General features: G+C 31.6%; 2 long non-coding RNA genes and 2 pseudogenes across 3 annotated transcripts; 2 read left to right on the top strand and 2 right to left on the bottom strand.

The window, feature by feature from the left end:
• The first annotated feature begins 8,314 nt into the window (after positions 1 to 8,314).
• LOC146952608 (F-box/FBD/LRR-repeat protein At1g13570-like) lies at positions 8,315 to 10,967 on the top strand (annotated as a pseudogene).
• A 2,871-nt stretch (positions 10,968 to 13,838) lies between these two features.
• On the bottom strand, positions 13,839 to 14,644 carry LOC146952607 (uncharacterized). The gene is made up of 2 exons (XR_015006925.1): positions 14,352 to 14,644; positions 13,839 to 14,240 (listed from the first exon to the last, which is right to left on the bottom strand). It is a non-coding gene; the product is annotated as an uncharacterized LOC146952607 (long non-coding RNA).
• A 5,548-nt stretch (positions 14,645 to 20,192) lies between these two features.
• On the top strand, positions 20,193 to 22,188 carry LOC146952606 (F-box/FBD/LRR-repeat protein At1g13570-like; annotated as a pseudogene). The gene is made up of 3 exons (XR_015025025.1): positions 20,193 to 21,126; positions 21,297 to 21,452; positions 21,869 to 22,188. The product of XR_015025025.1 is annotated as an F-box/FBD/LRR-repeat protein At1g13570-like (transcript).
• A 2,019-nt stretch (positions 22,189 to 24,207) lies between these two features.
• Positions 24,208 to 24,960, bottom strand: LOC146952605 (uncharacterized). The gene is made up of 2 exons (XR_015006924.1): positions 24,727 to 24,960; positions 24,208 to 24,609 (listed from the first exon to the last, which is right to left on the bottom strand). It is a non-coding gene; the product is annotated as an uncharacterized LOC146952605 (long non-coding RNA).
• Between the last annotated feature and the right edge of the window lie 2,897 nt (positions 24,961 to 27,857).

Here is a 27,857-nt window from a genome sequence, read left to right as displayed (position 1 = left end):
AATAAGCTGCTCTGAAGCTTAATACCATCATCGTTTAGAAGTTATCAGAAAGCTATTGTAAACAAGGGAAAATATGTTAATAGTACAAAAAAAATTGATATTTCGCAGGTAGATAGATCTATCTAGTATATACATTTGTCTGTCATAGTTACCCCAAATGTGTCAAGAAACTGAACATATGTATAATAGCTTAGAGTTTTCCAAATTTTGATGGTTAGGGGTCTAATAGTGTTTAGACTAAAATAAATATGATTTTATATTGTTATGTTAATAAGTATGGAACTATAGGATACTCGTTTTTTATTTTATTTTTAGATCCGTCTTCTTAAGGGGGTACACACATATTCTGAGAAAACATAAGCTCCAACTCTCAGAAAACAAGTCTCCATCATGACTTGAACTATAAACATTACATGGCCTCACCAAAAAGTCAAGTGTAAGACCTATAAGAATGAATCTAATTAAAAAAAAAGTGAAGTGTAAGACAATTGTCATGATAAATATACTGACCATATATTACATTTCAATAAATCTAAAAAGTGAATTTTTTTTTTTGGTACAAATCTAAAAAGTGAATTTATTGCTTATAATAATTAACAAAGAGTGCATGTCATTCCCTTCAACAACAAAAAAAATGCTATGTCATATTTATGCAACTCATGCACATTTTTCTTTATTGATACAAAAAAATAAGGGACCTTATATTAATGATGATATTTATAAGGAGTTTTCTAACCTGCGCAATGTTGCACAACTTAAGCCATAATTAATGCGCTTTTCTTTCTCTCTCGTTAACTTTTCTTATTGTCATATTAATTAGCATTACTAATTTTTAATTGGATGATGGAAACAGATTATTTTGTTTTTTGACTAAATGATGGAAACAGATTTTTATTTACGGTGTTAACAAAAAAACTTTCATCATCTTCATTGTTGTGATCACAATCACCATCACCGTCTAAGCACAAGTCTACTCCGACTCGTATTCTGCAACCATGTTCCTTGTACAACATAACAATCAACCTCCATCCACAAACACCGCACTAGTCAGGCAAGCTTTGGCAACGTCGAATCCGATCACCGAAACCTCTACATATCAAGGTTTAATTGATTAAAATCAAATGACAGTTCCAATATTCACCATCCCTTACTCGTTACAACAATCTTTGTCACGCTGGGATAGATCTCCTAAGTACGAATCATTGCCTCTCCGCCATAGGACATAAACAATCATGCGCCTCCTCCTTTGTCGGGCCCATGTCGACGAATGATTGAAATGGAAGTTCTAACGCGGGGTGTTGGTTTCGAGTTGTTACGGTGTCAACGATGAAGTGTTACGGGGCGTCGGTTTTGAATTGGATTGTGATGTTTCTGGGAGAACCACCAGCAGCAAGATTTATTCTGATCCAAGTTTTATTTTTGATTGAAGAAAGATTCATAAAATACTGATTCTGTATTCTCATTTTCTTTCAACGTGTTTCTTTCTTTTTATCAAGTGAAGAAAATGGAATTTGTCTCTATCATCCGTTACAACAAAGGAGATGGTGAAAGTTTTTTGTTATCACCGTAATCGGTTTCCATCATCCAATTAGAAAATAATGCTAATTAATATGACAATAAAAAGAGTTAATAAGAGAGAGAAAGAAAAGTGCATTAATTATGGCTTAAGTTGTGCAACATTGCACAGGTTAGAAAACTCCTTTACTTATTTACTACTACAGTTTTCTATGCATCAATATAAATAGAGGTTCAATATATTGAAAATGCATTGCAATGAAAAGAAACATTAATTCAAATCTCGACTCTCACGTTTCTGTCAACAGTTTCAACTCCCCTTTTCATTCCTTGGTAAGATTTTGCATCCTTTCTTATTTGTTTACTTTTTCATCTTTTACTCAATTTTTCCTCTAGTTAACGTTTTTATTTTGTTGTAGGCTTGTAGCAATCACCTTCGGAATATTTTGCATGCTTTTCCTCGAACTGGAAGCTTGACATGGTAATTTGTGTTTGGATTGAGGGTTTAAGAGGGGAATGGAGGGGAGGGTTTACTTTTCTTTTTAAAATTATAATGTTTTTCTAAAATAAATTAAGTGTGATTGAAAGATTACATCATCGTTTATCATGTTAATATGTTAACTTTCTAAAATACATTTCATAGTGTTTGTAATTTATAAATGAAAATTAAACCCTCCCTTCCATTCCCCTCCTAAACCCTCCATCCAAACACGCCCTAAGTCTTTTTTTTGTAATGTTTTAACATGCATTCCATGAATCAATTAAAAAATGTAGTTTATTTATTTTTAGGATTTTTGCTCTCTTTAGGAGAAAAAACACAATATTCTGATTTTTTTACACATTTTTAATTAAATATTCTGATTTTTTTTAACACATTTGTAATTAAAAAATGTCTTTTTTAATAAAAGAGTGAAGGCCTAATTTGACCCTTCACAATTTTAGTGCGAATCAATTTAATCATGACAAATAAAACCCAAAATAATCTCTTAACAATTTCATACGGGGACAAATTAGTCTCTCTGTTATACTAAGTTGGACTAATTTATTGGGACTAATTTATCTCCGGTATAAAAATTTCAGAGACTACTTTAGGTTTTTTTGTTTAGCGACTAAATCGGCCCAAACGCAAATTTTAAACACCAAAATGGGTCTTCCTAAATATAAATGAAAAATAAATAAATGCACATGAAACATGGATTGTGAATACACATGTAGTTTATGTTGTATTTTTATACAATTTTTTATATTTCAAAAGTTATAGTTTTCCATTTACTTAGTCAATGACTCGTTATTAGTGGAATAAAACGTGTTTTTTCCATCATGTGCCTTTCCATCAATTTTGCAAAATTAGTTTTAATTTGTAACTGATTTTAATTAATGTTTAACGGGTCAATATTAAATTGGCAACGTATCAATTTGGCACATATATAGAAATCACTTTTCCACTTTGTTGATAAGTATCAATAACTTATATTGTTAGTAATTTATGAACGTGTTCTACACAGAAAGAATATACAAGCATACCTCACAAAAGAAAATAGAAAATTTTGTTCTCTTCTCCAATTTTCTAACTCCTGAGATAAACATCTACCTGATAAAATTATCATTCTTGCTGTTCTGTAACCTCCATAACTAGGAGAAGGACCTGTTGAATCCTGGGGAGTTTGCGCACATTGAGGCGGATAAATTCCAAGGGCAGTCTTCGTGACGGCTCAGGTTAATACTAACGTGATTTTACAGATTTACTTTCTAGTTTGTTTTGCAGAATCTGGTTCATTGTTATTTGAAGTTGCGGTGGTTGCGGTGTTATTCAAAGTTGCGGTTGCTGCGTTATTATTCAAAGTTGCGGTGTTGCGGTTGCTGTCTACACATCAGGTACAACAATCTTGAAATTTATCCATAACTGTGACCGCAAGTTAAGGTTTGTGGAGTCCTTATACAAGGTACACAACTCTCATTGAACAATTAATTAACAAACTAAATTGCCGAACCTTATAGTGTCATATACTCCCTCCGTTCCTTTTTAAGTGTCACTTTTGAAGAATTTTTTTGTTCCTATTTAAGTGTCACTTTACATAGTTCAATGCAACATTAAATGTTATTTTACTAATATTACCCTTATTTATTATTGTGGAGGGAGAAATATATGTAATTAGATATTAAATAAATAAGGTTATTATAGTAAAAATAGAAATTATTGTATCAAAAGTAGCAATATTTATTGATTGTCTTGGTTTGTGTAAAATGTCAAAATGTGACAATTAAAAAGGAACGGAGGTAGTATTTGCTTTTGAAATTGAATCATTACTATTCATCCATTTGATTTTGTACGTGATTGCAACTTTAATTTTTATTATTATTATTATTATGGAATCTACTTTGTTGAAAAGCCCTTACAATAGAATTTTTAAACCAAAAATTGGACACCATATTGCTCAATATAGTTACAAAGATGGAAACAACCAAGCTATCGATTCTAAATTTAATTTACAAGTTTTGACAAATGATATACTTGTGAATGTTGTTTCTCATACAATATTTTCAATGAAGGAAAAACCATGGGTGGTAGACTCAGGCTCTACCTCACATATTTGTGCAAATAAAAATGTTCATATCTTATAAAACTATAGGGAAAGGAAAGGAACATATCATTTTAAGTGATTTGAGAACAGTTGATGTTCTTGGTATAGGAAAAGTGGATTTAAAACTCGCCTCTGGAAAAACCATTTCTCTAAGTAATGTTTTATATGTGCCTCATATGAGTTATAATTTGGTGTCTGTGTCTATATTGAGCAAAGCGGGTGTAACAGTTAATTTTGAATCCGACAAAGTGTTACTTTCAAAATGTGGGGGCTTTGTAGGCGAAGGATTTTATAGTAATGGTTTATTTGTGTTGGATATCTCTACAATTATGAATAAAAATATTCCCTCTGCATGTTTGATTGATTCATATGATATTTGGCATGCTAGATTAGGACATATTAGTTCTTCATATGTTTTTAAATTAGATCGTCTTGGTATAATTTCTCTTGGTGATAAACAACATAATAAATGTGATGTTTGTGTTGAATGTAAATTAACCAAAAAGACATGTCCACCTGTGCAACGTGAATCTAATTTGCTTGATTTAATTCATACTGATTTGGGAGATTTAAAGCAAACTCCAACAAGAGGTGGTAAATGTTATTATGTGACTTTTATAGATGATTTCTCTAGATACACTAAGGTTTATTTATTAAGGCATAAAGATGAAGCATTTGACATGTTTTTATCTTATAGAGCTGAAGTAGAAAATCAATTAAATAAGAAAATTAAAAGAGTTAGATCTGATCGTGGTGGTGAGTATATTGCATTTAATGAATTTTGTGAAAAAGAAGGCATTATACATGAAATAACTCCTCCTTATTCTCCTGAATCTAATGGCGTAGTTGAAAGGAAAAATAGGACTTAAAAGAAATGATGAATTCTATGCTAGTTAGTTCTCATGCTCCTAATAATCTTTGGGGTGAAGCTTCATTGTCTGCATGTTTTTTATTAAATAGAATACCTCAGAACTACAGGTAAGACACCTTATGAACTTTGGAGAGGTCATCGACCTAACTTGAAATATTTAAGAGTGTGGGGGTGTCTTGCTAAAGTCATGTTACCTGAACCTAAGAAAAGAAAGTTAGGATCTAAAACATCTGATTGTATGTTTATAGGATATGCTCAAAATAGTGCTGCCTATGGGTTTCTTGTTTTGAAAAGTGATGTTTTAGATTGCAATACAATTATGGAAACTAAGAATGCTGAATTTTTTGAAAGTATTTTTCCTTTGAAATCCAAATCTGAAGGTAGCTCTAAGCAATCTTTAGAAATTAATTTTGAAGGTCCTAATGAGGAATTAAGGAAAAGTACACGACAAAGAAAAGAGACATCCTTCAGAAGTGATTTTTATATTTATCTTGTTGATAATGAGCCTAAAAATTTTCATGAAGCTATTTCTTCTTCTGATTCAAAATTTTGGAAAGAAGCTATTAAAACCGAAATTGATTCTATTACCAAAAACAAAACTTGGATTTTAGTCGATTTACCTCCAGGATCAAAAACTATTGGTTGCAAATGGATTTTTAAAAGAAAATATAATCCTGATGGGTCAATCGATAAATACAAAGCTCGTTTAGTTGCAAAAGGTTTTTCTCAAAAAGAAAACATTGATTATTTTGATACTTTTGCTCCGGTAACGAGAATTTCCTCAATTTGGATTTTAATAGCTTTAGCTTCTATTTATAAACTTGTTATACATCAAATGGATGTAAAAACTGCATTTTTAAACGGTGATTTAGAAGAGGAAATTTATATGGCTCAACCTGAAGGATGTGTAGTTTCTGTTCAAGAGAAATAGGTGTGTAAACTTCTTAAATCTTTATATGGTTTGAAACAAGCACCAAAACAATGGCATGAAAAATTTAATGAAATTTTGATTAGTGATGGTTTCTCCTCTATTGAAGTTAATAAATGTGTTTATGTTAAATCTTTGGATGGAGAACATGTTATTATATGCTTATATGGGGATGACATGCTCATTTTTGGTACTTGCATTGATATTGTAATCAGAACTAAATCTTTTCTTTCATCTAATTTTGATATGAAAGACATGGGCGAAGCAAGTGTTATTTTGGGAGTAAGAATCATAAGGAAGGGTGATAGTATGATACTATCCCAACAACATTATGTTGAGAAACTTCTTAAAAAGTTTGGTCATTTTGACTCTAATCCTGTGAGTACCCCTTATGATGCTAACTCTAAATTAGTGAAAAATAGAGGTGATCCTGTTAACCAGAATCAGTATTCTCAAGTAATTGGGAGCTTACTGCATCTGATGAATTTTTCTCGACCTGATATTGCATATGCAGTAGGTCGCTTGAGTAGATATACTCATAACCCGAGTCAGGATCACTGGCAGGCACTTGCTAGACTTATGAAATATTTGAAAGGTACCATGAATTATGGTATTGTATATAGTGGATTTCCCGCTGTACTAGAAGGGTATAGCAATGCTAACTGGATCTCTGATTCAGATGAGACAAAATCTACTAGTGGTTATGTATTCACACTAGGTGGTGGTGCGATTACATGGAGATCAGCTAAACTAACAATAATTGCTAGATCAACTATGGAGTCAGAGTTTGTAGCTCTAGAGTTGACTGGTAATGAAGCTGAGTGGTTAAGAAATATTTTAGTAAGTATTCTTTTAGGAACAAAACCAACACCATCAGTGTCAATTCATTGTGATAGCCAATCGGCTATAGCTATTGCAAAGAATACATCTTACAATGGCAAAAATAGACATGTACGTCTAAGACATAATATAGTAAAGCAATTGCAAAAATATGGAACTATATCGATCGATTATGTGAAGTCAGAAGTGAATCTAGCCGATCCACTGACAAAGCCTCTAGGGATGAAATTAATATGTGGAACATCGAGGGGAATGGGACTTGAGCCAATTGAAAACGACAAGTAATGGTAACCCAACCTTTGTGATTGGAGATCACATGAAGAAAGTTTAATGGCAAAAACAAGTTACTTGTTAGTTCTGTTAGCACTGAAATTTTTCGTCCCTTTCCTATGGTGTATGATATTGGATGTGAGAGTGTTAATCTATATAAAATTGATGGGTAAGCTTAAAAGGCTTTTAGGGTGCGTTTGATGGTCAAGATAGGGAGACAGGATATGATACATTAATCATATCCTGCTTAAATCTCATGTTTGATGCACCAAAGGGATAGGATAAAATAAACCATTTTCCTATCCTATCCTGACTTTCCTTTGTAATTTCTATCCTGGGTATAGGCTGGGTTAGAAATTATCCTGATGGGATTAGAAGATCATTCCTTATTTATTACCTTGATATTCTGCCATTTTTAAAATCTTGTCATTTTTAAAATAATGATAACATGTATTTTTTTATTATAATTAATAACATGCCTTTTTTATAATATAAAATTAATTATGAGAGCAATTTTTTCATTTAATTATAATGATATCATGTTTGTTATCATGTGCGCATCAAACACATGATATGATTAATGTTTATCATGTACTTATCATATCCTATCTCTATCAAGCTTTATATCATATCGTGCCTCTATCCTATCCTGACCATCAAACGGACCCTAATGATTACCATAAGCCCTTATGGGTGGTGTGTGGTTGGAGCATGCACTAGATGGAATCACCTATATGAGTGTCAAGTGGGGCCGCTTGCATGAGACCGTGGCGGGTCTCTAGAGCACTCATGAATACCAGGCACGCGCATGGCCTAATAGCGCACAACGGCGTAATAGCATGAATTGTGGGGTGTAATGTGACTGTGAGACCTCTAGCACATAACAAGTGTCTTGGGTTCCATAGCTTGCTAAACCAATTCACTGTGTGTTAAGTCTTACTAGTCTAGGACAGGTTCCATAGCTTGCTATACTGTTCCGATGCATTACATCTACGATGTTTACTCAGGAAAATTATTTTATTCTTTCATTTTAACTTTTGAAATATGTGGGGGATTGTTGTATTTTTATACTATTTTTTATATTTCAAAAGTTATAGTTTTCCATTTACTTAGTCAATGACTCATTATTAGTGGAATAAAACGTGTTTTTTCCATCATGTGCCTTTCCATCAATTTTGCAAAATTAGTTTTAATTTGTAACTGATTTTAATTAATGTTTAACAGGTCAATATTAAATTGGCAACGTATCAATTTGGCACATATATAGAAATCACTTTTCCACTTTGTTGATAAGTATCAATAACTTATATTGTTAGTAATTTATGAACGTGTTCTACACAGAAAGAATATACAAGCATACCTCACAAAAGAAAATAGAAAACTTTGTTCTCTTCTCCAATTTTCTAATTCCTGAGATAAACATCTGCCTGATAAAATTATCATTCTTGCTGTTCTGTAACCTCCATAACTAGGAGAAGGACCTGTTGAATCCTGGGGAGTTTGCGCACATTGAGGCGGATAAATTCCAAGGACAGTCTTCGTGACGCCTCAGGTTAATACTAACGTGATTTTACAAATTTACTTTCTAGTTTGTTTTGCAGAATCTAGTTCGTTGTTATTTGAAGTTGCGGTGGTTGCGGTGTTATTCAAAGTTGCGGTTGCTGCGTTATTATTCAAAGTTGCGGTGTTGCGGTTGCTGTCTACACATCAGGTACAACAGTTTATCTATATCGTTTCCAATGCCATCACACAACATTTAGCTCTAATGCAAAGTTACGGTTTACGACATCATAGTAAACTATCCTTGTAACCAAACACCATTTTGAAATTGGAATTCAAAAGAGTAATATGTGTTTCAAGTATCTATAGGTTGGTCTATTATAAGGATGTATGATAACTTAATTTGTTTCCTTATTCTTGTATGTTCCCTTAGTTTGAATATGAATATATTTTATTTAAAGGCAGGAGAACCGTTAAAGTATAGCCGCCTAACAATGATAGACGAGGAGCCGGTTAGAATTAGTTGTTTACCAGGCGATGTAATAGACAAGATTCTGTCACACTTGCCAATTAGGGAAGCTGTGAGAACAAGTGTTTTATCCAACAAATGGAGGTACAAATGGACCACAGTACCAAATCTTGTGTTTGATAAACAATGTGTCTCTGCAAACTCCAGAAACCCTTTTTTTTACATGAGGAAGCTTTCGGCAATTATTGATCATGTGCTTTTACTTTATTCTGGGCCAATCAACAAGTTCAAGCTCTCTGATTGTGGTGTGATCAGTGTGACTGCTCTTGATAGGTGGATTTTTCATCTGACTAGAAGGTCTATCAAAAAGCTTGTGATGGAAATCCTGAAAGGACAACGACAACCGTATAAGATACCTTGGTGCTTATTTTCTTGCCAAAGCATACATCGTCTAAGATTATCTTATTGTTTGCTTAAACCTCCATTGACGATTGAAGGCTTTAAGAACTTGAAAAGTCTTCATTGGGATCACGTTACTATGTCTCAAGATGATTTTGAGATTTTGATATCTGGTTGCCCTCTGCTTAAAATATTGAGATTGATTGAATTTGATGGTTTCACCCAAATAAACATTCACTCACCAAATCTCAAGTTTCTATGTATCTCTGGTAAAATTGAGGATATTAGCTTTGTAAACACTTTCAAATTAACCCGTGTATATTTGAACTCTGAAAGCAATCAAAGTAGATTGCTTGGAAGCTCCAGCAACTTGCTCAATTTTTTCGTTCAGCTACATCACTGTATGAGTTGTATATTAGCGGCTATTTTTTAAAGGTATAATGCTCAAGCATCTGAATGTTTAATTTTACTATGTAAAGTGGCTCACCTAATACTGCTTAGTTTCCCTCTCCATAAATCCCCCTACAAGTTTAAAATGAAACACCTTCATGAATATGCAACTCTTGATCTCAATGTATTTGAAATATTATATTCTGATTTAGAGCAATTTTTCTGTTGTACCTCAGTATTTAGCTGCAGGTGGTGTGCCTATAAAGCTTTCTACACCCTGTATTAATCTAACAGGTCTTTGGTTAATGATAAACTTCAATGACTTGAAGGAAATTTCAACTGCTCTTTTTGTGTTCAGAAGCTCGCCTAAACTTAAAGAATTAAATATATTTGTGAGTACTCATTTAGTTTGGCTTAACTTTTCTTTGCTTGCTGATTTGTGGTTGCACTTCCACACCGTGTTTTTGCTTGCTGATTTGTTTAGCGCCTTTCAAGTTCCCAATCTAGAATTCGAAGTTATTTTGTAAAACTTGTAAGTTGTATGCTTGAGTTACGATTGCCTGCAGAAGTTACAAGTCAGGTTCAATTTAGAACCCTATAAATCGGAGACTCATGTAATATGATTTTCAGAGTATAAATATACTTTTTATTTTTCCTATGTGTTCAAACCTTCCCCCTTTGATTTATAGATCTGTAACAATTGCATGTAGGCAAAACTGTCAATTTAGCACCTGCCTCCTTTTGTTGGGAAGATATCTTTCTGGAGCCATCCATGCTCAACCGAGTGCGACATGTGGGGATTGAAGGCATCTCTGGTATCAAATCTGAATTAGATTTTATGAGATTTCTACTTCTCCATTCGCCTGTGCTAGAAAAGATGAGAGTGAAGCCCAATTTATACGTAGGATTTGGATCGAAGTTGATGTCAGAATTGTTGCGGTTCAAGAGAGCCTCGGCACAAGCTGAAGTTGTTTACCTTGGGGGAGTCTATTGATGATATTTTTTATTCAACTCTTGAATGTATATTACTACCATTTTGTCTCTTTTTAATGAACTAACAATGGTTGCTATCCACATCTTCAGTTTATTTTTAATAGGGAAATGTTAGTTTGGTTATGTTAGTTTCCAAGGTTCAAATTCTAAACCTAATGCTTAAAACTCCTTCTGTATTGTTTACCTCGCCAAATGAGTTACTTACAACATCCGTGACATGAGTTATTTAAACACCTAATTGTTAAGTCATGCCATTCTACAACTACAATTGGAGCAAGCTAAGCTACTGTGATCTAAAAGTTAAGGTGGTGTTGTGTTCCAATTTTGTGAAGGAAGAACAAAACAGTTTCCGAGACAAGGTCACTCATATGAGCTCAATGACAATGTCTGTTTGACTTGAAGACAAAAAAAAAAAAAAAATAGGAATAAGCTGCTGTGAAGCTTAATACCATCATGGTTTAGAAGTTATCAGAAAGCTATTGTGTAAACAAGGGAAAATATGTTAATAGTACTAAAAAATGATGTTTTGCAGGTAGATAGATTTATATAGTATATACATTTGTCTGTCATAGTTACGCCAAATGTGTCAAGAAACTGAACAAATGTATAATAGCCAAGAGTTTTCCAAATTCTGATGGTTATGGGTCTAATAGTGTTTAGACTAAAATAAATATGATTTTCTATTGTTATGTTAATAAGTATGGAACCACATATAGTAGACTCGTTTTTTATTTTATTTTTAATTCGTCTTCTTAAGGGAACATACATATAATTCTGAGAAAACATAAGCCCTAACTCTCAGAAAACAAGTCTCCTAACTCTCAGAAAACAAGTCTCCATGACTTAAACCACAAACATTACATGGCATCACCAAAAAGTCAAGTGTAAGACCTATAAGAATGAATCTATAGTAAAAAAAAAGTGAAGTGTAAGACAATTGTCATGATAAATATATTGACCATATAAATTTGAATGAATCTAAAAAGTGAATTTATTGTTTATAATAGTGAACAAAGAGTGTATGTGATTCCTTCAACAACAAAAAAATGTCATATTTATGCAACTCATACAAATTAAGGTACCTTATATTAATGATGATATGATACTACATGCAAAAAGAATGTTCTAACCAACTTAGAATACATTAAGACCACACAACAACGAGCAAATGCTCTAACCAATGCAATGTCCATTGAGAAACTTGAACAGTTCAAAAGGAGTGTTAAATGATAATTGCAACTTTTCATATTCGTAAGTTCCTTAATGTATCTATGAGTCCATTCATGTGTCTACAAGTTTTAAAGAGGGTCCTTTAATATTCTTAGATGCATTGACTGATGATTTACTAGAATTTTCTATGCATCAATATAAATAGAGGTTCCATCAAGGTATTGAAAATGCATTGCAATGAAAAGAAATTTTACTTCAAATCTCTGACTCACGTTTCTGTCAACAGTTTCAACTACCTTTTCATTCCTTGGTAAGATTTTGCATCATTTCTTATCTGTTTTCTTTTTCATCTGTTAACGTTTTTATTTTGTTATAGCAATCACATTCGGAAGATTTTGCATGCTTTTCCGGGAACTACGATCGGAAGCTTGACATGGTAATTTCTCTAAATCTTCTTTTGTGTAATGTTTTAACATGCATTCCATGAATCAATTTTATTGATTGAAATGTTGTCTTGTTACAGATCAGTGCTTGGTTAAGGAGAAAGTTGTAGTTTTTTTTTAGGATTTTTGCTCTCTTTAGGAGAAAAAACACAATATTATGATTTTTTTTACACATTTTTAATTAAAAAATGTTTTTTTTTAATAAAAGAGGGAAGGCCTAATTTGAGCCTTCACAATTTAGTGTGAACCAATTTAGTCATGACAAATAAAACCCAAAATAATCTCTGACATTTTCATACGGGGACAAATTAGTCCCTTTTGTTGTAGAGTTGGACTAATTTCAAAGACTACATTGGGTTTTATTGTTTATGGACTAAATCGGTCCAGACACAAGTTGTAAACGCCAAATTGGGTCTTCCTTTTTAATATAAATGAAAAAAATACGCATGAAACTAATATAAATAGAACAATTAATAAATGCACATGAAACATGGATTGTGAATACACATGTAGCTAGTTTATCTATAATGTTTGAGTGGTGGTAACACCATATTTGAGTGGTCATAGTACCATATTGATAGTTTGGAGAACTTAAAGGTTAGAATGGTGGAAACACCATATTTGAGTGGTCTTAGCACCATAATAGAATGGTAATAATACCATATTAAAGTGGTTTCAGTATTAAAGAGTGGTCTTAGTACCATATTTGAAGGTGTAATTCTCGAACGGTTTTCTACGGTGCAGTAGTTAACCGCACAGTTGTAGCTGGACTTGTTTTATCCTGGAGGCGGCGTGGTTGATAGTCTACCTTGCACAATTTTGGGTAGTGCTACGAAACGTCTTAAAGAGAGCGACCTGGTCGTGACTCAACCTAGTAACAACTTCGGTAGATAATAGAATTTGGAAATCCAAACACAACAGTTTGGAAATCCAAAAACAACAATATATATATATATATATATATATATATATATATATATATATATTATCATTTTTTTATAAATGTTTCATTAATTTACAATTCCTTTCTCTTTAATTGTGTTGACTTTTTTTTTCCCTTTTTAATAAATATTATTAATTTACGAACTATTTTCTTTAACCTACTATTTTATTTGCTCTATTTTACTTTTATTTTCTACTTACTCATCTTTTCCTGACCTTACTTTTATATGAAATGTCATAAAATAATATATTTTCTTAAAAGAAAATGAAAAAATAAACAACAATGAAAACCGAAAATCAATCCAATTCAAACTGTTTTTTTTTTATCAGATTGGATTGGATTTGATTTTAAAACCAAACCAATTGGATGAACAAATAAGAAAACTGAAGAGACTGGATCAGATGATTTTTCCTCCAAAAACCGAACAAATCCATGTCGCGAACACCCCTAATAGGTGGTATGGTTGGAAAAAAATATATATACAAGAGGCCATGATGATATATCCAAAATTAAGATAGAAGAAAATAAACTAATTATTACACTCTTTAGTGCCTTGTTTCATTTCGTTACCAACATCTTAGAGTACAAATCCATAGTTGCAAGGTTCGTGAAATTACAAAAAGAAAAATAAATAAAACATACAATTATTGGGTGTCAACACAATAACTAAATGGCAACTATAGAAATTCTAGCAAGAGTTATACTGCATAGATTATTTTACTAATATAAGAGTTCTTTTTCCCTGCATGGCGTATGTGTACTCTCTTAGGTCTGGCATCCATAAAATTCACACTCGATTATGTCTATTTTTTTGGTCGGGCCTAACCCGCCCTGAATTAAAATGATATCTACATTTGTTTTTTTCGCACACATAAATATAAGCCCAATGTGTTGGACAATCAGCAACAGTTTCACAGTCGAGAAATGCTGTGATGAAAAAATGAAATAAAACAATGTTACTAAATTGAGATAATAGATTATGTATGTTCTATAAATTGAAGAAGGGAATTTGAAAAAAAAAATGAAAATATGAATTACCTTCAACATTCTTTGAGTCATGGAAAATACACATAAATAAAATAATGGCATACACAAACTTTAGAGTTTTAGCCATATTTTTCTAGATTTGCATGTTACAAGTAAAATATGATTTGATCACTTTATAGGGTATAAAGAACATGTTATGCTAAAATGAATTTACCTCTTAATGAGTTGTAAAAAAACCCTCCTTAAATTTAGAATCATTATTAAGTGTCTCTTACTTATGTTAATGTGTTGTATTTGTCCCTTTATCGTACTTACCAAACAGGCAACATAAAAACTTGTTAATCATTATAATTTGTTTTTTTAATCAAATTTACAACCTTCGATGATGGAAAGGAGAAATATTAAAAAATAATGTACAATCAACTTAAGACCATAGTTATGCACGGGTTGAACATACTGTAGTTGCATTATTTCAACAACACTCCCGTTTACATAAACTCTTTGGGTGCCATTTAGCTTGGACCCATGAAGTTTTGGTCTAAGATGGACCAATTTTTTTTTTAACCTTTAGATTGAATCAACAACCAATTCTTATCATGGTCCATCCACACCAAATACAACCCATCAACTACATAATAAAATGTAAATGACATAAAAGGACATTCGTAATTCATAATAAAATGTAAATTAATATTTAAGATATTTAATAATTTAAATTAATCAATTTAATATATATTACGTATTAATAAATTAATATTTTAATTTTTTGGTCAAAATACTTAATTAATTTTTTTAATTAAATTATATTTTCAATTTAATTCATTTCAATTTTTTTTATTTCAGTTTCAATTAAATAAATTATTTTCAGTTTTTTTATTAAATTTCAGTTTTAAGTTTTATTTTACGTGTATCAGATTTTTTTCATTAATATTTAAGTATACAATTTTATTTTAAAAACAAAACAAAAAATAATGAACCCATAAGATTAAAAACAAAAATATTAAAGAAAGAACAACAACAATAAAAATTCAAAAAGAAGTTATCTAATAACATAAGCAACATCAACTAGATATTTTTTTTCATGAAAAAAAACCAATTGAATACTTATTTAATTCATGTTACTTATTTTTTTAAGAAGTTTAATTCATGTATTACTTAAAAACTCAATCAATACAAAGTGCCGTAAGAAAAAGACTACTTGTATTGCTAAATGAAAAAAAAAATATTATGTGACAAAAAAAGGAAGCAGAGAGAGAGTAAATGAGAGTTATAGAGTAGATGAGTGAGATTTGGTGTTTTTAGACCATAATAAGATTTGGTGGGTTAATGTGATCTAATAGTACAAAAAATTGGTCCATCATGGACCAATATTTTTATAGGTTCATTTTATACTTCACCAACTCTTTGATTCACATTATACAAAATAGATTAGGATTTATGTCAACACACTAAGTTTTTTTTTTATTTATTTATGAAATATGCTTCTCGTTGATTCTTTCTTGAAATCCTAATTTGATTCATCCTTAATATAGTTATGTTATTATACAAAACAATGTGGTATTCCCTATGAGGTGTACTTATCGCAAGTACATATATGATAAATGTATCATATCCTGACCATCAATCAACCAATAAAAGAGATGATAGTGAATTGTTTTCTAATATTTATGACATAAAAGATGAGAACAAATTACTTTCCAATATTTATATCATACTACATTCATTTTGCATATTATTAACTAGCAACAAACCCGTGCTAAGCACGGGTTGGACATCGAAGTAGGGGTCATATATCAAAGTGAATTGCAGGTTATACACATTGAGAAAATAGAAAAAAGATTAACTATAAAAGGGCAAATTGCATTGACCTTCCCTAAAATTTTCTTAAACAACACAAGCACACCGACTAATTTTATCCAATTTCATTTCATTAACATTCCAAATACACAATTAAATTTTAGTCATATTTGGTTTGATATATCTTGTTTCTGTTTTCTCGCAATGGAGGAACAATAACAATGTTTTTTACCAACAAATAGAATCAAACATCGACAAATAAAGAAGAGACTAAAAGAGAATATAGAGATAGATGGACGTTGTAGTTGACTAATGAAAAGGAAATAATCTTTGATTTATCTATTTTATTAAATTAGAGTTTAAAAATTAAACCTGATTGACAAAGGAACAATGAGTGATCTCGTCAGTTTGGAAAAAACCACCAAAGTCTTAAGTTTTGTTGGAGACTAACTCATTTCTAGTTGTTCAGGCTTTTAAGAAATCTTCTTTATGCTATGTTTTTTAAAAAATAGACGGGATAATTGCAACATTTGATTAGACAAATGAACATAATGATCACTCATATCTTTTTTTTGAAGAGAGTGATCACTCATATCTATAGGAAAGGAAACCATTGTGCTGACAATATGGCTAATATAGGACTCTCTTTGAACTCTTATATAGTTTGGTTGGCCTCCTTTATTAGAGAGCTTTATGTGAGAAATCTTTTGGGATTGCCTAATTGTGGTTTTTGTCTAGTTTGGGGAGGTTTTGGCCTAGTCCCCCTCTTTTTTTGTTCTCTCTCTCTCTCTCTCTCTCTCTCTCTCTCTCTCTCTCTCTCTTATCTAGGTTACATTTTGAGGTTGTATCTCTTTGCTACTCCTCCTTTTTGGGAAAAAATAGGAAAAAAAATGGTTGAAAATTAAGGGAGTTCATACTCGTATAAAAAGTTAATTGCAAAAAAAATGAAATTAACAAAGCTTAAACCGTGTTAAATTATAACAGAATAGCTTGTCATTTTGATACTAAACAAGAGAGATTAAAGTTTTGTTAGTAAAATAAAGGGGGTACTTGTGTTATTTAAGAAGACCTTAAGGGAGGTTAGTGTAATTTCGCCATGATTTTTTTTAAAGACTAATTTGCTCATGATAAAATTAGTGAAATAATTTTTATCAAATATCATAAAGTGGTAGAAAAAATATGTTAAAATATTATAAATAATCAAGATCTCGTTGATGATAAAAATCTTGTTACGAGTCTCGTGTATGAATTGGAATGACGCTCATCATACTTCAACGAGCATTGGAAGGACAACACTAGATGCATGGCAACAATGGCAAGAGGTTCATAAATACCACTCACCACCGATTGTACAACATAGGCAGAGTAGAGTGCAAGGTAACAGTTCAGTGTGGGAGAAACCGAATGAGACGTGGTTGAAGTGCAATGTGGATGTTGCATTCCATGACCGTAACCATATTACATCTTTTGCGTGTTATTTTAGAGACTCCCGTGGGCAATTTATTCAGGCTCAAACGAAATGGCAGCGGACAAATATGACAGTTTTGGAGGGGGAGGCAGTAGGCTTACTCGAGGCCCTTCATTTTGCTGATTCGAACAGATGGGACCGGTTTGTGTTCGAGTCAGACTCATCTAATCTAGTGCAAGCTCTATTGTCTCCAGGCCATGGTGATTCAGAATTCTATGTTATTGTTTCTAGTAGTATTTATCGGTTATCTTTACATTCCAACTTCGAGGTGAAGTTTGTTAGGAGATAAGCGAACATGGTTACTCATAGTTTAGCTAGGGCGGCCTGTTCTTAGACTAGTCACCGTATTTTTTATTCTTATCCTTCTTGTATGGAACATTGATTGATTAATGATAATAGTTAACTTTGTTTCGGTCCAAAAAAAAAAAACTCATTGATAACTTATCCGATATTTTTAATAGTTATACTTCTAAAGTCTATAATAATTAAAAATCTAAAACAATGATTTTTTTATTGGTACAATGAAAAATATTATTTTATTATTAAGATAAACAAAAAGCAAAGATAAATTATCTGTACAAAAGAATCAATCTTGAAAATGTGAAATTTTCTGAAAAATCGTTGTATGGTTGGAATAAATATTAATCCCATGTATAATCTATAAGTGGCAAATATTTTGTAATTTTCTCAAAGTTATGTTATTTAATAATTTGAGGTTATTTTTAGATTTATTGTTGATCCTGTTTTTTCTAAAATCTATAACAAAAATACATATACAGTGATCTTAAAGTGATTTTTTAAAAGTTATTACAAATCTCGTAGGAACGTTTGTTATGGATTAAAATAAATAATTTTGACATTCAATAATATATAGATTTTACAAAAATAATAGAATCTATTTTGTTCTTTAAGAAAAAAAAATATTTTGTGTTTGTTTATTATAACAAATCATTTTTATAATAAATAATTTAAATTGTTTAGATACAACAATATAAAATATTTCTTTTGTTACAAATCACATCAATTTTCTTAAAGTTATTCTCTCTCTCTCTCTCTCTCATTTAAATAGGACTTTTGTTACAAAAGACACAAAAGGTAAATATATGGTGAGGTGTCAACAATATATATTAGTTTAATTTGTTTTTTTTGACAGGTTTTTAAGAATTTTGTTATCGATTTTTGTTTTTAATAATATCAATTGCTCCATTTTTTTTTTGTGAAAATTTGTTCTTTTTGTGAAGAAAAAAAACAAATTGTAGAAGACTAACAGAATTCACCATGTCAAGCTATTAAAAGGGAAAAGTCAACCAAAACTATCCTCCGTATAAATTATTGTTTCAACTCCATTGCCCTATTTTAAAGACCCTAGTCCCTTTGCTTTCTCTCATCGCCACTCCAACTCCCTTTTTCTTCCTCGGTAAGGTTTTGCACTCTTTATCATCTGTTTTTTCTTTTTATAACGGGAAAAATGAGCAACCAAAATAATTTACGTTTTTAAATTGTTGTAGCAATCATATTCGGTAGATTATTATTTCATGCTTTTCCTGGAACTACGATCGATAGCTTGACATGGTGAATTCTGTTAGTCTTCTTCTGTGTAATGTTTTAACATGCATTCCATGAATGATTTATTGATTTCTATTTATTGAAATGTTGGTTAGGAGAAAAACCTAGTTTTATAGGGTTTTTGCTGTCTTTAGGAGAAAAACACAGTATTACGATTTTCTTTTTAACACATTTTCAATTAAAAAAATATTTTTTTAATGAAAATAAGAAGAGAAAAAAAAAAATGAAACATGGGCTGTGAATACATATGTAGTTTATCTCAAAAAATCAATCATGTGTTGTCCAAGTCCTAGTTCAACTGACAAAAATGTCAAAATTGCTATGTTGGACGTAGTGGTCAGGGTTCAAACCCAGGGCTCCTTCACATGTGTGCATGAGTTCTTGATGAATATTGTCCCTTCCTCTGTTAAAAGAAAATAATCAATCTTGTGTTTATCTCTCTCTTTAATAGAGCACTCTCGCTCTAATTCAAAGTTATAACATCATAGTAAACGATCCTTGTAACCATACACCATTTTGTAATTTGGATTTAAAAGAGTAATTTATGTTTCACATTTTGTAATTTGTGTTTCAAGTAACATCATAGTAAACGATCCTTGTAACCATACACCATTTTGTAATTTGGATTTAAAAGAGTAATTTGTGTTTCACATTTTGTAATTTGGATTTAAAAGAGTAATTTGTGTATCTAATCTATAGATGTGGGTCTACCTGTTGAAATTTTGGGCCAAACTCATCCTTACAAAATCGGCTTGTAAGGTGAGGATTGCCTCCTCTATATAAACTACTATCAAGAGTCTTATCTATCCGATGTGGGACTTGGGTTTTTCCCAATACACCCCCTCATGCCTAGCACCTTTGAGCTTGGTGTGTGAATCGGTAGGTGGCCCTTAAATTCGGCAAGCTCTGATACCATGTTGAAATTTGGGGCCTAACTCATCCTTACAAAACCGGCTTGTAAGGTGAGGATTGCCTCCTCTATATAAACTGTTATCAAGAGTATCAAGAGTTATCTATCTGATGTGGGACTTGGGTTTTTCCCAATACCCGCCTAACAAAAATTCTACATACATGAATATACACTAACTTAGTTTGTTTTCCGATTCTTGTATGTTCCCTTTGTTTGAATATGAATATTTTTATGTAAAGGCAGGAAAAAAATCAAATACTCTCCTAACAATGATAGACGAGGATCCGGATAGAATTAGTTATTTACCAGGTGATGTAATAGACAAGATTCTGTCACACTTGCCACTTAGGGAAGCTGTGAGAACAAGTGTTTTATCCAACAAATGGAGGTACAAATGGGTCACAATGCCAAATCTTGTGTTTAATAAACAATGTGTCTCTGCAAAATCCCCTTTTGTTATGGAAGGAGAGCTTTCGACTATTATTGATCATGTACTTTTACTTTATTCCGGGCCAATCAACAAGTTCGAGCTCTCTGATTGTCGTGTGATCGGTGTGACTGCTCTTGATAGGTGGGTTTTTCATCTAACCAAAAGGTCTATCAAAGAGCTTGTGCTGCAAATATCCAAACGAAAACCGTATAAGATACCTTGGTGCTTATTTTCATGTCAAAGCTTACTTCATCTAAGTTTATCTTATTGTTTTCTGAAACCTCCATCGACGATTGAAGGCTTTAAGAACTTGAAAAGTCTTGAGTTGGATCACTTTACTATGTCTCAAGATGCTTTTGAGAATTTGATATCTGGTTGCCCTCTGCTTGAAAAATTGATATTTGATGAATTTGATGGTTTCACAAAAATAAACATTGACGCACCAAATCTCAAGTCTCTAGGCATCTCGGGTAAATTTGAGGATATTAGCTTTATAAACACTTTCAGATTAACTTGTGTAGCTGTTGATTTAAGTTTGTATTTGAACTTTGAAAGCAATCAAAGTAGATTGCTTGGAAGCTCCAGCAACTTGCTCAATTTTTTCGCTCAGCTACATCACGTGTATGAGTTGTATATTAGCGGCTATTTTTCAAAGGTATAATGCTCGAGCATCTGAATGTTTAATTTTACTATGGATAGTGACTCATCTAATATTTCTTAGTTTCCCTCTCCCCGTACAAAGATGAAACACCTTTATGAATATGCAACTCTTGATATTTAAAATATTATATTCTGATTTAGAGCAATTTTTCCGTTGTACATCAGTATTTAGCTGCAGGTGTTGTGCCATCAAAGCTTCCTACACCTTGTATTAATCTAACGTCTCTATGGTTAAGTATAAACTTCAATGAGTTGAAGGAAATTTCAACTGCTCTATATGTGTTCAGAAGCTCGCCTAATCTTAAAGAACTAAAACTATTTGTGAGTACTCATTCACTTTGAATTGACTTTTCTTTGCTGAGTGGTTTGTGGTTGCACTTGCACACTATGTTTTTTGCTTTTATGTCAAGTTATCAAGCTTCAGAAATCGCAAACTTTTTTCTGCGTTAAGTATTTGTTTAGTGCCTTTAAAGTTCCCAAAATCTAGTATTGGAAGTTAGTTTCTCAAACTTGTACACTTGTGTTACGATTGCTTGCAGAAGTTATGAGTTGGGTTCAATATAGGTAGAGTTAGTCACAAATTTATTGCAGTAGAGTCCTATAAATCAGACTCATATGTATCTTCCTTTTCATGTTGTATCAATCAATACAATATGATTTTCCGAGTATAAATATAAATATACTAATTTTTTCTCTGTGTGCACTCTGATTTATGGATTTGTAACAATTGCCTGTAGGCAGAACAGGTGGAGAATACTGTCGTTTTAGCACCTGCCTCCTATTGTTGGGAAAATGTCTTTTTGGAGCCATCCATGCCCATCCGAGTGCGACATATATTGATTCAAGGCATCTCTGGTCTGAAATCTGAATTAGATTTTATGAGATTTCTACTTCTCTATTCGCCTGTGCTAGAAAAGGTGAGAGTGAAGCCCATTTTCAACGTCGGATCGAAGTTGATGTCAGAATTGTTGCGATTCAAGAGATCCTCGGTACTGAAGTTGTTTACCTTGGGGAAGTCTATTCGTGATGTTTTTTATTCAACTCTTGTATATTACTCCCTCCGTCCCTATATGTAAGCACCCTTTTATTAGAGGCAAAGGGTGCTTACATATAGGGACGGAGGGAGTGCCATTTTGTCTCTTTTTAATGAACCAAAAATGGTCACCATCCACAACATCAGTTTTTTCTTTTAATAGGGAAATGTTAGTTTCCAAGGGTCAAATTCTAAACCTAATGCTTAAAACTGCTTCGGTATTGTTTATCATCTCACAAATAATCATGCAGGAATTAAAACATCCCATATATATAGGTCATAATATTTTCAATTGTAATGATGCACTCACCATTTAAAAGTAAGATAAAATTCAATTGTTTAAAAATTATTAAGTGTAACAATATTTTGATATAAAGTTATGGGTTTGCTTACAAGTGTCATAAGGACATCTGTTAAGAATTTTAAAAAAAAGAAATAATTGTGAAATTTCATGTAGAAAAAGAATCTTTAATTTTAATCTTTCAATAAGTTGAATACACAATTTCTAAGATAAAGTTCCTACTCTAAGCTTCTTATCAAGTGCCCTAAGGGCACTTGTTAGCATTTCCCAACAAATATTCTTATAAGTGGTAGGGGTGTTCATGTCCAATCCAATACAAACCGCAGTAACCGAACTAAAAAACAAAAAACCGAACCAAAACAAAAAAAAAAAACTGCAATTTTAAATGGATTGGATTGGTTTTCGGTTCTCTTAGTATAAACTGATCTAATCTAATCCAAACCAAAATATATATATCTATATGAGAAGGGATCCATTGACTCCAAGAGTAAGTTAAAAGACTTACTCCCAATCTTGATCATTGGTTTTAATATTAATTAATGGCTATGATTAATTATTAAAGATTTCTATGGTAAGATTTTTCCACATTTCCACACTTTCTCCCTATGCTACAATCACTCTTGAATGAAAATGCAACGCTGGATACCTGCATATCATCAATTGATAGCTACAAAAATATACTACAAATGTATTACATTAACTGAACATTTGTTTTGATTTAAAATGAAATTTGAACGAAAATGAAATTTATATCGGCAAATATATTATAATACAAATTGATAATCAGTTTTTTCTTGGAAGGGAAATTGATAATCATTTCTATACGGGACCAGATCCAAATATAATTTCCATGGTTGGCACATCAACCTAAACTAAATCCCTCAATCAGATTTTGTTTGATTAGAGACCATTATAATTTAGATCAAGCACAAAATACAATCAAGTAGAAAAACGAATAATAAAAACGAGAAAGAAAAACAGGAATTGAAGAAATAGGATGGAAAAGAACACGATGAAGAGCATGGTTTGGGAGCGGTTCTATCAGATGTAGCCTCACTCATGGGTTGTTTTAGGAAGAAGGTGTAGAAAAATCATATCATAGAAATCATTAGTAATTAATTACAGCCATTAATTAAAATTAAAACCAATGGTCAAGATTGGGAGTAAGTCTTTTAACTTACTCTTGGAGTCAATGGATCCCTTCTCTCTCTCTCTCTCTCTCTCTCTCTCTCTCTCTCTATATATATATATATATATATATATTATAATTTTTTTTTTATAAATGTTTCATTAATTTACAATTCCTTTCTCTTTAATTGTGTTGACTTTTTTTCCCTTTTTAATAAATATTATTAATTTACGAACTATTTTCTTTAACCTACTATTTTATTTGCTCTATTTTACTTTTATTTTCTACTTACTCATCTTTTCCTGACCTTACTTTTATATGAAATGTCATAAAATAATATATTTTCTTAAAAGAAAATGAAAAAATAAACAACAATGAAAACCGAAAATCAATCCAATTCAAACCGTTTTTTATCAGATTGGATTGGATTTGATTTTAAAACCAAACCAATTGGATGAACAAACAAGAAAACTGAAGAGAGTGGATCAGATGATTTTTCCTCCTAAAACCGAACCAATCCATGTCGCGAACACCCCTAATAGGTGGTATGGTTGGAAAAAAATATATATACAAGAGGCCATGACGATATATCCAAAATTAAGATAGAAGAATATAAACTAATTATTACACTTTTTAGTGTCTTGTTTCATTTCGTTACCAACATCTTAGAGTACAAATCCATAGTTGCAAGGTTCGTGAAATTACAAAAAGAAAAATAAATAAAACATACAATTATTGGGTGTCAACACAATAACTAAATGGCAACTATAGAAATTCTAGCAAGAGTTATACTGCATAGATTATTTTACTAATATAAGAGTTCTTTTTCCCTGCATGGCGTATGTGTACTCTCTTAGGTCTGGCATCCATAAAATTCACACTCGATTATGTCTATTTTTTTGGTCGGGCCTAACCCGCCCTGACTTAAAATGATATCTACATTTGTTTTTTTCGCACACATAAATATAAGCCCAATGTGTTGGACAATCAGCAACAGTTTCACAGTCGAGAAATGCTGTGATGAAAAAATGAAATAAAACAATGTTACTAAATTGAGATAATAGATTATGTATGTTCTATAAATTGAAGAAGGAATTTGGAAAAAAAAAAAAAACATGAAAATATGGATTACCTTCAACATTCTTTGAGACATGGAAAATACACATAAATAAAATAATGGCATACACACCCTTTAGAGTTTTAGCCATATTTTTCTAGATTTGCATGTTACAAGTAAAATATGATTTGATCACTTTATAGGGTATAAAGAACATGTTATGCTAAAATGAATTTACCTCTTAATGAGTTGTAAAAAAACCCTCCTTAAATTTAGAATCATTATTAAGTGTCTCTTACTTATGTTAATGTGTTGTATTTGTCCCTTTATCGTACTTACCAAATAGGCAACATAAAAACTTGTTAATCATTATAATTTGTTTTTTTAATCAAATTTACAACCTTCGATGATGGAAAAGAGAAATATTAAAAAATAATGTACAATCAACTTAACACCATAGTTTTGCACGGGTTGAACATACTGTAGTTGCATTATTTCAACAACACTCTCGTTTACATAAACTCTTTGGGTGCCATTTAGCTTGGACCCATGAAGTTTTGGTCTAAGATGGACCAATTTTTTTTTTTAACCTTTAGATTGAATCAACTACCAATTCTTATCATGGTCCATCCACACCAAATACAACCCATCAACTACATAATAAAATGTAAATGACATAAAAGGACATTCGTAATTCATAATAAAATGTAAATTAATATTTAAGATATTTAATAATTTAAATTAATCAATTTAATGTATATTACATATTAATAAATTAATATTTTAATTTTTTGGTCAAAATACTTAATTAATTTTTTTATTTAAATTATACTTTCAATTTAATTCATTTCAATTTTTTTTTAATTTCAGTTTCAATTAAATAAATTATTTTCAGTTTTTTTATTAAATTTCAGTTTTAAGTTTTATTTTACGTGTATCAGATTTTTTTCATTAATATTTAAGTATACAATTTTATTTTAAAAACAAAACAAAAAATAATGAACCCATAAGATTAAAAACAAAAATATTAAAGAAAGAACAACAACAATAAAAATTCAAAAAGAAGTTATTTTTTTTTTTTTTGGCCAGGTAGCCTAGTGGCTAGAATTCACCTTATAAGGTGAATAAGTGGGGTGTCCGGGGTTCGAACCCCGGCCCCTGCATATAATAATGCATTGTCCTACCAACTGACCTATGCTCACAGGACCAAAAAGAAGTTATCTAATAACATAAGCAACAGCAACTAGATATTTTTTTCATGGAAATAAAAAAAACCAATTGAATACTTATTTAATTCATGTTACTTATTTTTTTAAGAAGTTTAATTCATGTATTACTTAAAAACGCAATCAATACAAAGTGCCGTAAGAAAAAGACTACTTGTATTGCTAAATGAAAAAAAAAATATTATGTGACAAAAAAAGGAAGCAGAGAGAGAGTAAATGAGAGTTATAGAGTAGATGAGTGAGATTTGGTGTTTTTAGACCATAATAAGATTTGGTGGGTTAATGTGATCTAATAGTACAAAAAATTGGTCCATCATGGACCAATATTTTTATAGGTTCATTTTATACTTCACCAACTCTTTGATTCACATTGATATACAAAATATATTAGGATTTAGGTCAACACACTAAGTTTTTTTATTTATTTATGAAATATGCTTCTCGTTGATTCTTTCTTGAAATCCTAATTTGATTCATCCTTAATATAGTTATGTTATTATACAAAACAATGTGGTATTCCGTATGAGGTGTACTTATCGCAAGTACATATAAGATAAATGTATCATATCCTGACCATCAATCAACCAATAAAAGAGATGATAGTGAATTGTTTTCTAATATTTATGACATAAAAGATGAGAACAAATTACTTTCCAATATTTATATCATACTACATTCATTTTGCATATTATTAACTAGCAACAAACCCGTGCTAAGCATGGGTTGGACATCGAAGTAGGGGTCATATGTCAAAGTGAATTGCAAGGTTATACGCATTGAGAAAATAGAAAAAAGATTAACGATAAAAGGGCAAATTGCATTGACCTTCTGTAATATCCCGCTTGTCAGTATCGGTATATTACCAGTCGATCGTGCCAGAGGATTAAAGTTTAAGGAAAATAAGCGTAATGGAAATATTTATTATGGAATATCAGCTCATTACGGAATAAGTATCAGTGTCGCATTTAACGCGCTTAAGGCAAGGGCATATTGGTAATTGCACGCCAAATGATATTTATATGGTTTAAGCACCAAAAATATCTTATTTCCCTTATCCTTTCTCTCTCTAGTTTTTGGTAAAGGCTTTCTCTCCTCCTTCTCTCTTCTTTCTCGCGCCATCCTTCTCTCTTTTCTTCTACAAATCTTTCCAAAGCTTCTTCCTTCATGGAAAGCTTTTAGACTTTGATTCCTCGTGATCTATCAAGCTTAAGGAAGCTAGGGTTTCATTTGATTTCTCTATTTCTTCTCTCAATGATGGATTCAAAGGTTAGGGTTTGTTGTTTAGTAAAGAGGAAGCTAGAGTTTGCATATTTGATGGCACCCCCAAGGTTTAGGAACAAGTGGAAGCTTCACATGAGTTTGTTTTCCAACTCCATCATCACAAGAGAAGTTCATGAAGAATTAGGGTTTTGGTGAAAGCTTTGGGTTAGAGTATAAACTCAAGGATTGGTGATCAACAAGGGATCAAGATGCTCTAGATTTCAAGATGTATAACAAGTTGGATGGCATGAACTTGGAAAGACAAGTTGATCAAGAGCTAGGGATTTGGTAGCTTGAGTTTGGGACTTGGTGATGCTACAAGAACCTTGTATTGGTGAGTTCCATAGATAGTTTCCCTATCCATGGGATTATGTTTTATATTGTGAGGATAATATGTATATTAGGAATTTAAATGTTATGATTAGTTGCCCATTTCATGTCATGCTTGCTAACTTGTTTATACTTGCTGAGAAGATGTTTTACAGGTTTTTAAATGAACATTAGTATCATATTATGCTTTGGGTCATTTGGATTTGAGGATTTTGGGTCAAAAACACCATTTTTGCAGGTCTGGACTGTCATAACTCGCAACTGCGAGTAGATTGCTCGTGAGGCGAGCTGGAAACAGAAAGGGGGGAGTTGCTCGCCCCCAACTCGCAACCAACTCGCAGTGGCGAGTAAGGCAACTCGCAATGGCGAGTAAATAATAACTCTCCCAAT

Source organism: Medicago sativa, chromosome 1 (genome assembly GCF_051527215.1).
Source record: "Medicago sativa cultivar Bolivia chromosome 1, Bolivia_mono, whole genome shotgun sequence".
NCBI classification, from domain to species: Eukaryota; Viridiplantae; Streptophyta; class Magnoliopsida; order Fabales; family Fabaceae; genus Medicago; species Medicago sativa.
Note: the sequence above shows the minus strand (reverse complement) of the source record. Positions and strands in the feature narration are given on the sequence as shown.